Below are 16,757 nucleotides of genomic sequence, written 5' to 3' on the forward strand. Positions count from 1 at the left end.
GAGCTCCCCTAGCCATGGAAAAGGTCCTGGGAAAAGTACTCCTGAGGTGGGACTCTGGGCTAACGCAGAGCTGCAAGTGGAGCTGAAATCAGAGGTGAGCTGAGGGGCTGAGATAAGTATTAGACACATCTGCCCGAGTAGCCTACAAAGACTTCTGGGGAGTGGGGCATAATATATTGCAGTCTGATCTAGCAGCCCCTAAAGGATGGTATGGGGAAGGTTAGAATGACATCTTTTTACTAATTATATTCCACATAAAGAGCCTCTGACTCCTGTAAGAACTCAAACTTGGCGACAGTAAATTCTGAAACTACTCAGGTAAGAAACAGAAAAATGATGATTTGCTAATCGGCTTACCTGATTCTCTGGCTAGGATGTCAAGATTGGACTCAGCAGTTCTTGTGAAAATTCTGACACTCATTCACCAATTACCTCCTAGAAGGTGCTATGTATCGATCTCCCTGTGTTTCAGGGAAGAAATCTTTGAACTGCTCCAAGATTTCCAAAAATGGTGATACATTTTGCATCATTTTGTCATGACGGGCCTATTGAAAAACTTCCTGACATTCTGAATTCATGGCAGTAATATCTACGCTGCTGTATTTGGCTTGCATTTTTGTTTTGTTTTGTTTTGTTTTGTATTAAAGCAGAGGAGAAATGGGTAAAGGTTAAAAACTGCACCTAAATGTATTAGGCTTGAAGGCTTTGAACATAAATGAGAAGTTTTACAGGAAGTTATTCAGACCTTTAAGCTTCTATAAACATTTCATCATTGCTGACAAGATCCACTTTAGGTAACCTTGCCCAAGCAGTTTCTGTGTTGCTATATGGGTGAAGGTGAATTTATTTTGCAATTCACCAAACAGTGTAGGAATCTTCTGGGGAATTTTGGTTTGGGGGTCCAGAGCCCCAGGTGGAACAACAGATACTTTCATGGTCATAGGAGAAGAACTGATAGACCCCATGTTCTTCTATTATAATGTATAAAAGAAGGAACTGGATTCCTAATCCCTAGAAAATGTGGTGGTGGTAGTAGGTGGGTTATGGTCCCTTATATGAACATACACGGTTTCCCCCTGACAATGAGTGGGCTAGTCTTTAAAAAAGTTCTGAAAGAGAAAAGGAAAAGCTCCAAGGGACCATTTAGGCTCTGTCAATGGGTTCCATCCCAAGACATCAAATCTCGTTGCAGAGAAATCAAAAGTCAATATTTACAAAGCTCTTTCCATCTTCTATCCTGCTTCCTTTTTCTTTCGTGCCTTTTCTGCTTTTCCTTCCTCCTGATTCCCTTGATCCTTTACTTCACCCTCTCTTCCATTTGCGCTCACTTTCCCCACCCCCATTAGTCAGGCCCACCCCGCGTTCATCCCCAAAGCGGCTTCAGTGACAGAAAGGAAAGGACTTCAAACAAAGCCATCGTCCAACACACAGAGCTCCAGTCCCCTGGGGGACTGTGACTGGGGCAAAGCCTGAGGAGGGGCGCTCACCCCTCTGGGGCTCTTCAACCCAACAGGCGATTAGGCTTCAGCCGGCTGATAGCTGTATGGAGCCTCATGATTTCAAAGCTTTCAGAGGCTGACAAGGACTTGCTAATTTCAAACTTTCTAACCAATTACAATCACAAAGAACTCAGGACAATAATCAGTGAGCAAAATGAAACTGCTGGAGTGAAGCAGCCCTAGCAGGTTTCGCTCTTGTGGCTCTGCACATGACGTGCAGCTGGGACTCTGCTTCCACAAGTAAATAAAAATGCATTATAAAATAAAAACATGCACAATGGGTCCCTCTTGCTGTCTTGCTCCTGGTAGTTGGGTCTGGAGGAACCCTGTCCTGCATGTAGCCCATTAATTTCTGATGGTGTTAATTAAAAACTTTTGATGCTGGCTTGAATGGAAAATACCTCAAACTCTGTTTCCTCTATTGAAACACTAAGTTCCAAGTCTTGGATTATTAGGTTAAGCTCTGTCACAGCAGTGAGACCAACATAAATGCTTTTCATTCCATCTGACTACTACTACTACTAATAATAATTAGTAATAATAAATGAAAAGAAAGAGGAGAAACTGTTTAGGTTGAAACTCCCTCATTTCAACCTGTTTTGCTTTGTTTTGTTTTTAGAACTAAATTGAAAATTCGGGTCCCTGAGTGTAGAACATATGATATTTTAAAAATCTTTTTTCAAATCCTTACAGAACATTCAAATCACCCAATGTTCCAAGACCTGAATTTTTTATATTTTAAAATGGGGAAAGCTGCTTAAAATAAGTGAATCAGCTGCTAAGTGATTTCTCTCTGTCTCTTCCCCTACTCTCTTTTGAGAGGCTGAAAAAATGCTTAAAATGGTATATGCAATTGATATGTGCTGCTTAAGAAGCTTAATATAATTACTGAGGACTCTGACTTTCTATTTAAAATGAAGACAGACTGGGGCAATAAAAACTATGAGTTGTGAGTATTCGTCCCTCTAGAGGTATGGAAAATGTTTCCAAACGTTTAGTCCACTGCACACGGTAAGGGGTTTCAAGCAGTTATCCACAGGGCTCTCTGTCCCCTCGGAAACCTAGGGAAACCGAGGAAATCCTGACAGCAACGTAAGGAGCCAGCGTGACAGATGCTGTGCAGGAAGCCAGCAAATAAAAATGCATCTCTGTGATCCAATGCTTTGTGAAGTGCTAACGAAACCAACAAAACATTCTGATTGGTTTCTAAGACTCTCCTCCAATTTGATTTTTTAACCATTCTTTCCTGTTGTTCAGGCTCCTGAATCCCCCGACACCTCGTGGGAGAGGGCCCTCAAATGTCAATTCACGGATGCCCTTTTCTCTCTTCTGCTCTCATGTGCTCAACTTTCTCTCCCATTTTTCATCTCTCAATCTGTTTATTCATGCTGTCTGCAACATCAGCTGAATCCTTGAGGGACGACAAAACTTTCCTTTTTTACCCTGAAGGTCTTCATCAGTCTTATTCTTGTTTTGATCTACGCATCCCTAAAGTGGATGAAGTTCTGCATAAAGAAAGGCGAAGCATTTTGGCAAATCTCCTTTCCTTCCCTCCCTAACCGCAGGCTGCACTGACCTCACCCTCTTGCAAAAGTTTGCCGAACTAGCCTCCCGGCCTAATGTGACATGATGGGGATCCTTCAGCAACATCAACAACCACAATAACAGACAACCCTCACCGTAAAGCACGCGAGGGGAAGATGTAGAGCAATAGCAAGAACTGAAACTCCAAAGAGGACGTTAGGCCTGAGCAAACCACAGCATGAATCTATTTGTTCACAAAATTTATGAATTTTCCTGGGTAAATTGACAAGCGATATTGTCTACAAAGGACTAGTAAATGTAAATTAACTAACAGATATGTAGCAAATGAGTGCATTTAAAGATGATTTCCAGCTGAAATGATTTTTCTTCCGAGAGACCAAGTTTTTGTTAAACTTAATCCTACTCTCTTCCCTCTCCAGCAGCAGAAACATCTGGTCGGTTTTAGATTCCCCTTGGATTTCCAACTTCAAAGGGAATTATAAAGAATAACAAATTCATGTACCGGCACTAAAAAAATTAGAGCAGCAGGAGAGAATGGTAAAATTGTCCTTATTTGACTGCTAGTGACAGGCGCCACAGGCAGAACTATAAGAAAAGACAAAGGCAAGATCACCAGTTGACAACTGGAGTTCCTAGAAGGGACAGAATCTTTGGTTACATGCAAGTATGCACAAGTCCCTTAGCAAGCTAAAAGGAGATTTCTCCTTGCTTAAAGGAAGAAAAAAAATTAAAGGAGTTAGAAGGTGAGAGAGAGAGGAAGGAAGAGGAAGGAAGGGAGGAAGGAAGGGAGACATTTACCTGTCACACAGTAAGCAACCGCAAAAGTTTGTTCAAACAATGATCTGGAGATAATCTTAAGGACTCAGCCCCTGGGCTTTTTATTTGATCTATAGAAAACCTGAGTTCTGATTCTACCAAGGGCTAGATACGCTGTCTCAGAAATAACTCAGGCTCTTAAGAATGCACTAGAGTTGTCATCTCCTCCTAAAAAATGAGACCTCCAAGAGTCTGTTCCTTGCCCTGGATCTTTGTCAAAGGATGGCCAGAAATTCAAGTCCTCCATGAGTGGAGGACTAGGGTCTGAACGAACTATTGGTATTTGCTATTGTGCCAAGTTACGCTTGACACCACTTTATAGAACTGGATTTATCTTTCTCCTCTGTCATGTACTAGGAAAACTGAAACATACTTCTTAGAGTGCTGGTCTTGATATAATCAAAAAGAAAATAAGAAAAGTTAGGGAAAGTATAATTTTGCCATTATAATTAGCTCTTATAAACAGTTCTTTTCTTTCCTTTTTCATGTACAATGTGTATAGCAGTAACAATAAAAATAAGACATGATTAACCAATCAACTTGTTCATGGACAGAGAGAGAGAGTTAAGGGCTAAAATGTCTTTAAATAATTAATTATAAAAGTCTTTAAACTTAGTGTTCAGAGGTTACAGTTCCTCACACCACAAATACATTAGGTTGATTCACAGAGTGGCCCTCAAAAACCAGAAAGCAAATTACTTTTGACCAAAAAATATTTATCAACAGCATGTCAAGAATATTTCACAGGGTAGGACAGAACAAACAGAACTAATTCTCTGTGGACCTTAGCATGGTTTACAAATTGAGCAGTCCCCCAAAGAGAAGACCATCTCCCAAGTAAGTTGTCTGTATCAGAGGCTTTGAGTCATCTTTAATGAAGGAAGAAAAAGTTAAGACTTTTTTTCAGCATTTCCAATGTAAAAGGACTGAGCTGGCTGGAAAAACATCTTGAGTGTCTGTCTTGCATGGGGTTTTCAATCTTCCCTCGCCACTCCAGGTAAAGCAGGATCACCCTAGTGATATCACTAAGAGAATGCTGTAATTCCTATCCTGATGGTAATTGCATATGATGATGTATTACACATCCAATAACGTTTGTCCAGAAAATATGCCAACTTAGTGAAACATGGATCTGATCATATGACTAAACCTTTTTTTTTTTTCTTTTGCAACTATCTATGTCTTTGGTCTAAAATGAAAATCCTGGCTTGACACAGGCCTTTACAAATGATTCCTTGCCCTGTATAAGCAGAATCATCCAATGATGATTCTGAACTTATCTAGGGAGAGGAAGTAGAGGATTGGAATACTATTTTATTCCAAGAAATGCTTTATAGCTTGAGGATAGATATGGTCCCAAATAACAACAATTGAGCAAATACCAGACCCAAAGGCAGAACATAAGGAAACCCCACACACATATACCAAGAAGCAAACACTATCGTTAATAATAATAATTATTATTACAGCTATTATCAGAATGAGGCATTGATGGATCACTTGGGTATAATATATAATACATTAGCTAGAAAGAACCAAGGGTAAACTTATGTTTATCTTTAAAAGGCAGTTTGTATTCTGGTTTATATGTCATGAGTTACATAATTAACACTTATGATAACAGGATGCAGGAAGAGATGAAGACTTATACCTTTATTTCAGTTGCTGTATTGTTAATATCAATCTTAAAAATAATGATGAAAAAGTCAGCTAATTTAAATTATGGGTGTTATGGGGTATGGTAAAATATCCTTGCAGCTTTAAAATAGTGGCATAAAATATATATTTAAATTATAGAACTCGTTATTGGACATTTCTGTCTATAAATGAATGATAAAATAAATATACAAAATAAAAACCAAAAAAAATAGTTAGTGGCTAGAACCCACCTATCTTTCCTTGGAATGCCTGTCTCAATGCCAAGCCATTAGATCCTTCCCTGACCTTTTCAGGGCATTTTAATAGTGGTAACACCAAACCAGGGTAAAGGAGAAATAGGATCAGAAGACTGAGAGGGAAAAAATGAAATGGGAAGAAAAAAAAGTTTGTATTGTTTACACCATCTAGTCTGGCAAATTTTACAGATGCTTTCTGTTTGCTTGGGATAGTTTATTGCTTATGTTATTTCTTTTCTTTTTCCTCCATGTGCTTCCCTCTACCAACTTTGGCTGAAAATACTTTGTATGTGTCCATACTGTAAGCCCTCATTTTTTTGTAGAGATTTAGTGTAGTGAAGAGCACTTTTTTTCCCCCCTTCTTCTTCCCCAAGGGTTAGGCACATCAATATTCTAGCTACTCACTTTCGAGGCCAATGGAAAATGTGCTAAGATTAAATAGACCTGAGTAACACATAAATCCAGTTTATACTGATGCAGTATGTTACATAGTTACTCACATCCTGAATTTCTGATGAGTGGAATACACCTTTTGGACAACACACTACTACTGAACCATCACTGACTACAATTCAAAGACAGCGAGACAAGACTAAACCCTAACTCTAGGATCTCTACAGAGAGCATAATTTGCACAGAGCTCTCTTCATCTGTGGAGCTCTGTGTGCAAAGGATCTATCTAGCCATAGAAAACCAGGTTCTTTAAATATTCTCAGAGCAAACTAGAGCAAGACTTACAAGCACATAGGGAGTGCCCTTTGTTCAGCAATATACTGTCTCTTTTGACCCTCACTTCCCCAAACAGCATTTTTCTTTTTTTAATTATTCAGACTATTAATATAAATTCCTCCCTTTTCAGACTTCGTGAGTGCCCGTTAGGAAGAAATCTTTCCTTTCTGCCAATAAATCTTTTAAAAAACGATGCTTTTAAATCCAGTGTTACGTTTGGTTTAAGTAGATTGGCCATATTTATCCACTATGGGTTAGCTGCAGCCACACTGGGCTTCTAAAGTAGTCAGAACACTCTAGTTTCCTTTTACCTCACATACAGAATTGTATATAAACAGCATATATCCCATAATGATAAAACTAGCAGCAAATCATCATTTTGAATCAAGTAAGAATAGTGCCCCCGAAAAAAGATCCCCCAAGAAGCCTAGCCAAATCTGTCAAATGTCTCTCTGGTCAACCGAATTGCCCTTTGGATAACAGGTGTACCTAAGAATATTATGAGACACTATGTCAGGACTTTATGATCAATTGTAACATTTTAAGAAATATAATGGCAGATACTCAGAAGAAAAATACTCCTATATACAATGATTAGAATTATTATCTAAATGTTTGTATCATGAACATGTGAAAAAGTCCTTATGGGCCTAAAATCTCAATGGACTAAATGCTATGATGTCTGGGGTTTGCTTCAAAATGATATGATAGTAGCATAGGAAATGGCAGACCAGCCTGGGGAGGGGTCCATAAGAGTTCACTGGAGTAGTGTGTCAACATTCACATATTTGCAAGATTTCATAACAAAAAATTCAAAAGTATATACTGATTTGAACTTTCACTCCTTCAGTCATTATTGATTGATTCATTTACTCTTTATATGCAAGACACGGTGCGGGCATAAAAAGTAAAACAAAACAAAACAAAATAACCCCACAATACTCTTGTTGCATATTTAGATTAAATAAGTGATTCCTCTTCAGGAATCATATATACTTATGTAAGCTGATGTTCATAGGAACCATGTAATTACATGTAAAATTCTTAGGTTAAATTTTGAAAGCAGGACACAAAATTATGTACAAAGTATGTTTACAATGTGTTTTTTAAAAAATATATCCTCAGGGGGAAACGAGAGTAAAGAAATACATCAATGGTTATTAATGATTGGATTTAAATTATGGAAATAATTACTTGTATTTTTCTTCATTTTACTCCTATGTGTTTTTCCAAATTATTTCTAATGAGCATGTATCATTTTCAAATGAAAATAAATTTTTATTCATTAGTGGATAAGATGTGCTCTCCTCTCCCGAGGAGCTTTTCACTAAAACAGAGAAACTGCAAACACACAGCTTTGCCTAGATACTTTAAATCTTCATACCTAGAAGTGAAATACACCCACAGGAAAAGAAATGTCAATACAGATTTTTATCTGATCATAGAAACATAAAGAGCTTTCTGTGTGTTGGACAGAAATAAGGGAGGAACCAGCTTCTCTGCAAGCCAGAAAGAGTGAAATTCAGGCCATTTTTTGATGAGATCCTTTTGCGATGAAAGCAATGGGAGCAACAAATTTAACTTACCAAGTAAGCCTGTCCCTTGAGACCTGACGCTCACTTATAGGAGTTCCTTTTTGGTCAGCATAAGAAATAAAGCATGGGAGTTGGGGGGTGGGAGTGGTTATAATCCTAAAGGCTGGAGGCCTTCACTGGTAAGATGGGTATGTTCAGAGAGACAGAGGTAGATGTGCGACAGAATGAGAAACAAAAATATAGCGACAACTATGGATTATGTGCAGTGGATATGGAAAGTCCCCGCTAGAGAGCTCTCTTTATTACCCCAAGAGATTATTTTCCTCATTTTATGCACATTCATATAAAGTGAAGTCAAGAGTATAACTTTTAAAGGTTTGGATGAATATGATGTTCATGACTAAATAAGCCTGGCTGGAGCCAGGCAGAATATCATCAGATGCCAGGCAAGTCACCCCCTCTGGTCCTCCTCCCTCTCCAGTACACTTGCCAGGACATTTCAACGCTGGCCAACCTCTAGCAAACGCTAAGCTCTTTTAGGCTCTTTCTGACTTGAGGATGCTTTACGAGTACACCCTTAGTCCTGACCTGCACTCTCCTTCCAGCCACTGAAATCTCAAGAACTCCAGAAGGCCATATACGATACCAACCTTTTTGAAACTTCACCAGTTTCCATGAAAAGACACACACACCCTCAAAGCTTTCAAAGCTAATCCTACTCACAGCTCTGGTCTTGGTCCTCTTGGCTCATAAAAGAAGTGGCTATCTGTATTCATGATCCTAAAGGACACTTCCCCTTCCATTTGTGGGTGTAAACAAGAGCAATCATGTCTGATTTTAAGATTGATTCAAATGAAGCAAATACATTTCAAATTTTTAGCATATCATAGAATAATAATAAGTAGTTCAAAGTATCACAAAATGTATTTGGAAGGTTCTGTTTTTGTTTGTTTAATGCCAAAGCATCCAACGTTCCACGTGGGAAACACCAGTTTCCAACCTCACCACATCACCCTCTCTGTCCATTCAGGCATCTCCTTTGGATATCTGTATCCCTGGAGAGCCTGCCAAACAAGTCCTTTGAATACTTCTACCTCTGGGTGGCAAAATCATCATGAAATGTTTGTTGAAATCTGTGATCAGAGGCTCTTGGGATCATGTTTCTAATCATTTTAAATGATGGTATTTCAAACAAACAAACTGGATATAAAATCTGTACCCTTCACCAATGTCAAAATAAGTTCTATTCAAATTTAGTATTTGAGGTGATGGACACACCACAACCTTTACATCGAATTCTTTCAGAGTCTGGGAGAAATGCACTTGACTACTTTGTACCTCAATATTGTAGACTGCCATTTAGGGATAACAGAAGTTACTCACCGGACAGCAAAGTTCTGAGGAATATCCAGTTAATGATGGCGAAACATTCTGAAATGAAAAGAATATCATAAATGCTGGGCATTTAATAAATGCATGACAACACGATGATCATGGCGGGGGGGAACCCATCTGCTTCTCACCTTGGGAGGCTGACTCAGTGATACTACACAGACAGTAAAGGAGACTTCCTTTTGGGAAGGACATACAAGTGTACACTGGGAAAGGGGTGTGTGCAGCTGTCTGCGTACTCAGCTTTAAGGGCCCGAACCAGTTGCAACCAGTTGTGGATGACTTGCTGCCCATTTTTGCAATTCACTGTAACTTGTATTGGGAAAGTTATGTTTTATGGTTAATTATCCATGGTCTGTTTGAAAAAATAAATCAAACCATTGTGAACCACCAGGATTTGCAGCTCCATTTGAACTTTACTGTACTTTTGATTAAACATTTTTGTAAATAAAAACAAACTGGTTTCTTCTTGTTTTTGGTTGTTTGTTACTTGTGTTCTGGATATAAATATTGTGGCAATGGTGGGAGAACGAGTTATGGATTATTTACCCTTGGTTTCATGAGTTGTGAGTTACTGGCCTTATTCTCCTTCATGAGTATAAATAAATGTATAGTATTAAATTCCAAGTCCTGTAAGACAAATGGAACGACTGAACTGAAACCTTTTAAAACCAAAACCTTTTATGCTAAGTCACAGAGCAACAAAACAAACCCCAAATTAACATTTAAAAAGCTTCTACTGTGGAGCAACAAAATCCCCCAATATTATATAATCTGCATTTAAAAAAATGCTTGCCTAACGAGCAGCAGTCTATCAATGATTCCACATGCTTGTCTTCTCACTGCTTTTATAATTTAGAAGCCATAGGTGATTTACCAGAGATCACCTCCCACCCTCAATATCACCACCAGAAAGGAGCCTTGAAAACAACCAGCATAACTAACTTAAGTAAAAACTGATTTAGAAAGATCTGGAATTATTGTAACTAAAAGTAGTGAAACTCTACGTAAAGGAAGAACTTTATAAAAATTTGTCTATGGCCTTCATCCTGACACTTATATAAATAAAGGGAAAACGAGAAAAGCCAAGATTCAAAGGACACAGGGCACAGGGCACAGGGCAAGAAGAATGTGTTTGAAACCCAGAATCTCAAGCTCCCAACACATCTGCCTATGGCACTTAATGAGGACCACCAAAGTAGCTTGCCAAAAATTATGTTTTAAATGATCTACTGTTCCATGCAACACTGACCACTGAAAAAGACCTCTAGGAAACATAAAATTGCCTTCTGCAATTTGCTACTTTTATAAAGACAGAGACAGGATAATAAAGGCTTTCTTATAAAATGGGGTGACCTGTCCATCGCTGGGACCTGAAGAGCACTGTATCAGATTTCATCTCACCCGTCCTTCCTCTCAAGGTTTGCTGCTCACCTGCAGAAGCACTGTGAAGGAATGGCTATGGAAGGTCCCTCACCAGCTCACAAAAACGTGGTAAAATATTTATGAAGGGGCTACTGTTTGCAAGGCACAGCTAGAGTAATTCTGCTTGGGAAGGTAAGTCAGTGGCTAAGGTTCTTGTTGCAACATTTAAAAATATCTATTACTACTGCCAACAGGGAGGAGAAGCGAGGTTGAAAGTGTTACGAAGGATTTCTGAAGAGTTAGAAACTGTTTAAAACTCTCCCTGGCTTCTTGGATGCCTTGAGAACAAAAGTTTAGGCCTGCTGGCCCTTAGAAGCCTGGATCCCACATCACCAAAGGAAAACTCGAGGTAGCCTATATGTTTCCAAGGTCCTGGTTACAAGTGAAAATGAGGGCTGACCTGAATCAGTTGGCAGCCATCGGACGCTGAAAGGTCAATTCTGCCCTAAGTACGGTTCAGAGAGTGTAAAAACCCACCGAAATGAAAACAGAAGCTATTCTGAGAAAGAGGCAGAAAAAAAAATTCAAAGATATTTTACTTGAAGACATTTTCCTCTATTTCTTTTATAATACACAACTTCAACTCTTTTTGACAACCAAGAAAACGCTCTAGCTATAGAATTCTACGTTTTCTCTTAAATCCAGGCAGCCCGTCTGAAACTCAGGATATACAAAATGACTCCTAAGTGCTTGGCTATAGATGACTAATCATGTTCAAATCGTATTATAAAGTATGGTATTTTACATGATGCAGGTATATACGTACAGAATTGCATTCCTGGAATCCAAACTCACCCATGACACATGGAGAGGGACACTCAGAAAATGTATACCTAGGAATATGATTTCCTGGTTTAAGAACAGAGTATTCTGACCAACTTTCCTTACTTTTCCATAAACAAATCTACCTGAGCTATAGATCCTTTTAAGGAAAAAACAAAAACAAACAAAAAAAACAAACAAACCAGGAAGCATACTGATAAAATACCTAAAAAGTATATATGAGCTCACTCATTATACATTAAGACAACTAAAGATGCCTCTTTATCGTCACAGATACCGAGACATGATAATCCCAATCCTCTTGATCACTCAGTTGCTGCAAGAGAGACACACATTGAGGCACTGAGACCTTAAAAACCAGATAAAACTCTCCTGGCTATGCTTTTTATCTTTATGCACCAGATTTTTCCATACAGAGAGAATCCTAAATTTAATAGCTAACACATAGGTGAAAGGTAAACAAAATAGGACATGGCCAAAATCTTTTTTTTTTTTTTTTTTTAAGTGAAGGAACACTCACTGCTTACCTTCAGTAAAGTCAAATGAACCAATATCATCTGGCTTTTCCATCCAGAAGAAAATATGACCTGGAGGAATGTTCCTGATCTCCAGTAGAAGGAGATTCATTTCCTCGCCTCCCCGTCTTGGATTGCATTATGAATGATCGGAACTAGTACCAGCCACCACCTCTCACACATATTTTCCCCTAGCAGATACCCAACAGTGCCTAGGCCTGTGCACCCATTTTATGAACATTCAATAGGCAGAAACTACAAAGGAAGAATAAAACAAAACCGGAAAGTCTTCCAACTTCCCTCATCAAGTGCATGTCTGATTCCCAGAGGACATCAGTCCATTAAATGAAATAAAATATTATAAACGGGGACAGGAGACTAATAGACCTCATACAAATCTCACTGTGTTCCCGCTTAAGCTGGGTAGGGAGTTATTCTGTTGAAGAAGTCGGGGTGGGGGGCGGTGTGGGAAAGGAGTGAAGGGCTACAAAGAGACAAAGAGACTTAGAGGTGGTGCAATGAATTCCCTGTGCCAGGGAAGAGTGTGACAGAAAGTTCTAAATGGAAATCCCAGGAACTGCAGGCTCCTAGCGGAACTGTTGTTTAGGGGATGAATTCTATAGGGAGTTTGAACTAAGTGTCTGTGCGATAGCATCTAGATGTTTCTTCTTTCATTAAGACTTTGGAGTTTGTCATGAGAAAACAAAACAAAACAAAACAACCCCCAAAACATTAGAGCTTTCTACAGCCCCCAAAGTAAAAGGCGAGAGAAAGACAGGGTTTATATAACTGGCTTTTTACATAAATATTACATCAGGATACATTTCAAACGAAAACACACACACACACACACACACACAGAGCCGTCTTCCTTATTCTCTATTTTAAAATTCATTTCATACTTTAAATGTTGTTGATTTTTCACAAAACAAGTAAAAACCAAGTCAGCATTAAACACCTCAGAATAATTTCAGTCTTGTATTACTTGGAAAATTCACCACATCATGGAGGGTCACAAAATCCTGTTTTAAAGTCAGTGAAGGCACTGACAATTATGGGATGTTTTGCTGCAGCCTAGGGCAACTAGAAATGGCCACGGATGTTAACGAACTCCCTCCTCAACAGTCTGAGAAAAGGGAAAAAAAAACTGTAAGTTTCCCCATCTGTTATTTCCTTTTTTTTTTCTTTTTGGCTGTGGAAAAGTAAAATTATGCAAGAGCTTTTGAATGTAAAGGCTGTGTGTGCTTTTTCCCTTTTTGTCTCTGTGTACCGGTTATGTGATGTTGCGTAACTGAGTACAGAGTAGGCGGTTAGCGTTTACTATTGATTTACACTATGCCATCTAATGAATTCATAGCACTAAAAAGAAAGGAACGAGAGGGGGAGGGAGGAAAAAGAAAGAAGAGGACGGCAAGAGGAGAAAGGAAGAACAGAGGAAAGAGAGAAAGCTTATTTAGAGACACAGTTCTAAAGCCTAGAATAGTTTCATTCTTGTTTCCTCTAGCTCTGACTTCTGGTTATTGTTCAGGTCTCAGAAAAATGGACTTTGAGCTAGTGACCCCAATATTCCAACCTTATTTCTAACTTGGATTACTGGTAGGTAAATGTATGAAAGTACTAATGTGTCAAATTACTTGAAAGCAATTCCACTCAACTGTCAGACTTCTCCATGTGCACTTACTATCATTCTCTCCATGCATTTGTGCCTCTGTATCTGTGATAGCCAATGCTATAGTCCCACTAGTTTACCTAGTCCCAAATACTATTTGAAAGACACACGAGGCAAGTAGAAATACGTTCTACCTTGCCCATCTCCTTTTAAAATTGCATGAAGAATGCATTTAGAAATCTTTGAAGAGGTCACTGTTTTATTTCGGAAGAAGATAGGCCACCAATTATTTGGCTACCCAGAACTGCCTAATACAGGATAATCAAAATGAGAAATGGACAAAAGGAGGAAAGCTTCTAAACTGATGAACAACACTTGAAAAAGAAATTCAAATGATTTCTTACATTCTACCCATGTAGAGCACTTAAAATTTAACGTTTGACCAAGATGATGATAGACATTCCTAGCCCTCAGTGTTTCCCATGCCGTACTGTGAGTTCCTAAATCATAGGCCAGAAAGTAAGAGTGAAGTTGGTTCTGCTGCCAAGTACAGGGCCTTCCTGTACCTGAGTGCCCTCCTATGGCTGAGAACAACTAGTAAGGTGAGGAAGAGAAAGAGAAGTTCTTGTTACTAGCAGCCAGCTCAAGGACAAGGCAGGGAGCTTGTTTTCTTCCTCAGTGTGGGTTTGTAAATGGGGCCTAGGAAAAATCACAGCCAGAAGAAAGAATAAGAATGTGAGCTTTCATTTCTCATCATCCTATCATCTCTTTTCACCCGATTTAGTGTATTAAATATTAAATGGATGCCTACTCATCCATTTGTCAGGGTCGCTTTAATAATGGATGCTGTGTGTTGAGCACCTAGCACAGTGCCTGGCACATTCTCTATGCTCAGCAAGTATTTGTTGAAACCGTAAAATGATTAGGGAGAAACATCTCTGTAAGAAAAGTAGCTTAAAAAGCCTAAGAAAAAAGAAAAAAAAAAAGCCTAAGAAAAACACATTCCCATGATTTACAGGAACTCTTAAGCTATGTTACTCTATGATTTATCTGCATACACAAAATGATGGTATAGAGGAAGTATCAGACAGTTATTTGGGGACAGTTGTGTTCAGTTCCATTTTGTTGGAAAAAAGCTTAACAAAAATTATAATGCTGATAGCATCAGCAAAGTTTTGTGTTCATTTCCACTAGCCCTTTTGGACTATTTTTCATTTCAGTCTTGGGCACAGAAAAGTCCATTTTAATTTCCACGGACACATTCTAAAGGAAAAGTCATGGGATATCAACATAATTCATCTTTTAAAAAATACTGAGAAGAATGTAGCCATTTAGTAACGGGAGAGAATATAGCTTTTTGTTGAAGGGCAAGGCAGGTTGAGTTTTGATTAGGTTATGCAAATTTAAATTAATAGCAGGGCAACCAAGAATGTACTGATTTCCATTTTCTTGGTTAAACAGGAGTTTTATAAGAAAAATATTCTGGATTAGAGAGTCAGAAATGCCATTTTTCAGTGAATTGGTGAATGAGACCTTTAGAGGAAAAGTTGCATGGGCAATCTCTCAAAAATTTCAGTTGAAGAGTCAACTAAAAGCATGTTTGGCAGTGGCAGCCATAGTAATTTTTAAATAGTGGGGCTACCAACTTGCTAATTCATCTAGGAACGGGCATATACATTTTAGTCAAAACCTTCAAAAAGTTGTTTTTTGTTTTTTACTTTTTTTACTTTGATCAATGATATAATCTAATCAAATTTAGCAACTTCCTTAAATAAGCATCCTGGCAGTATACTGACAAGACCATCCCACATGCTCTGCCATTTCATGGATTCTAAAAAATGAATAGGAACTTGCTTGGACCCCTCATTTTATTCATGAAGATTCTGAAGCTCAGAAGGTAAGCTTCTCAGGGATATGTATTTTGAGACAAAGCTGGAACTAGTAGCTAAAGCTCCCAGTTCCTCTCTCCACAGCATAGAATAAGTAATATTGTATCAACTGAATCTTATTTTATTTTATTTTTTGGCCTTTCTTTCTTTCTTTTTCAAGTTTTTATTTAGATTTCCATTTGTTTACATATAGTAACATATTAGTTTCAGGATGAATCTAATTTTAAATGCCATAGAGAAAGATCTGAAAAGATTCTTTTATAAGAAATCTTTACATTATGGAACAATGTTCACTTTAAAGCTATTTTATACTTCATTTTTTATCTTTAATCTTTCCTCCTCTTTCCATTCTTGCTTTTATTCTTTGGATATTTGGATACAGTCACTTTTAACTCTCTTTCTAGTTCACTTATTCCCATTCCTGATCTCAGCTCTTTCCTTTCTCTCACTCTGCATCTCTTTCTCCAACTTTTGTTTATTACTCTTCCTCATAAAAAACATTGTTTTGCTCATGTGCTTTGAGATCCTTAGAAGACATAAAGGAAGAAAAAATTTGCATTTAACATTATACAATACATAGGCTTTTTGCATATACTCAAATTAAAAAATAAAATCTGCAACATGATACTAACAATGTAGAGGCTTTGTCATTGGATGTTACAGCTGTGTAAACCCCGGCCCTGTCAGTGAGACTGGAGCCTATGTTATAAGGAATCTCATCAGACGGAGAGCAAAGCTCACAATCTCCACACCACTCATTTTCCACTTCACCATGTCACCTTTCTTTTCCCTGTCTTTCCATTCCGGAGATACAACTATTTTGGGACTGATTATGGCATAGCAGAAGAAAGTCCAGAGAAATCCAGTGGCTTAATGTGGCTTCATGATACTGGCCAAACCCTCTCAATGTCCCCCCCCCCCAAAAAAAAGTCAGAAAGACTTACATACAAAATTTGCAGTTACAAGGAAAGTAAAGTCTGAGGAGATTAAAAGAGAACTTGGACATGAGAATGAGGTCCCTGGATAACAGGAATGTTGCTGCCAGAATCTAATTAAGATTGTGTCATTGTTTCCCTTATAAAATGTTAACTCTTATGGGGTTTACAATGCAGCTAAAATGATCAG

General features: G+C 38.3%; 1 protein-coding gene across 6 annotated transcripts in view; it reads right to left on the minus strand.

The window, feature by feature from the left end:
- Nucleotides 1–16,757, minus strand: part of ZBTB20 (zinc finger and BTB domain containing 20) — a 782,602-nt gene that overhangs the window by 342,264 nt on the left and 423,581 nt on the right. For all 6 annotated transcript variants that reach the window (XR_006384974.1, XM_044251429.1, XM_044251419.1 and 3 more), the window contains one exon: nucleotides 9,403–9,450. The gene's annotated coding sequence lies outside the window, so the exon portion shown is untranslated. The remainder of the gene's footprint in view (nucleotides 1–9,402; nucleotides 9,451–16,757) is intronic.

Source organism: Neovison vison, chromosome 6, assembly GCF_020171115.1.
Source record: "Neovison vison isolate M4711 chromosome 6, ASM_NN_V1, whole genome shotgun sequence".
In the NCBI taxonomy this organism is placed as follows: Eukaryota; Metazoa; Chordata; class Mammalia; order Carnivora; family Mustelidae; genus Neogale; species Neogale vison.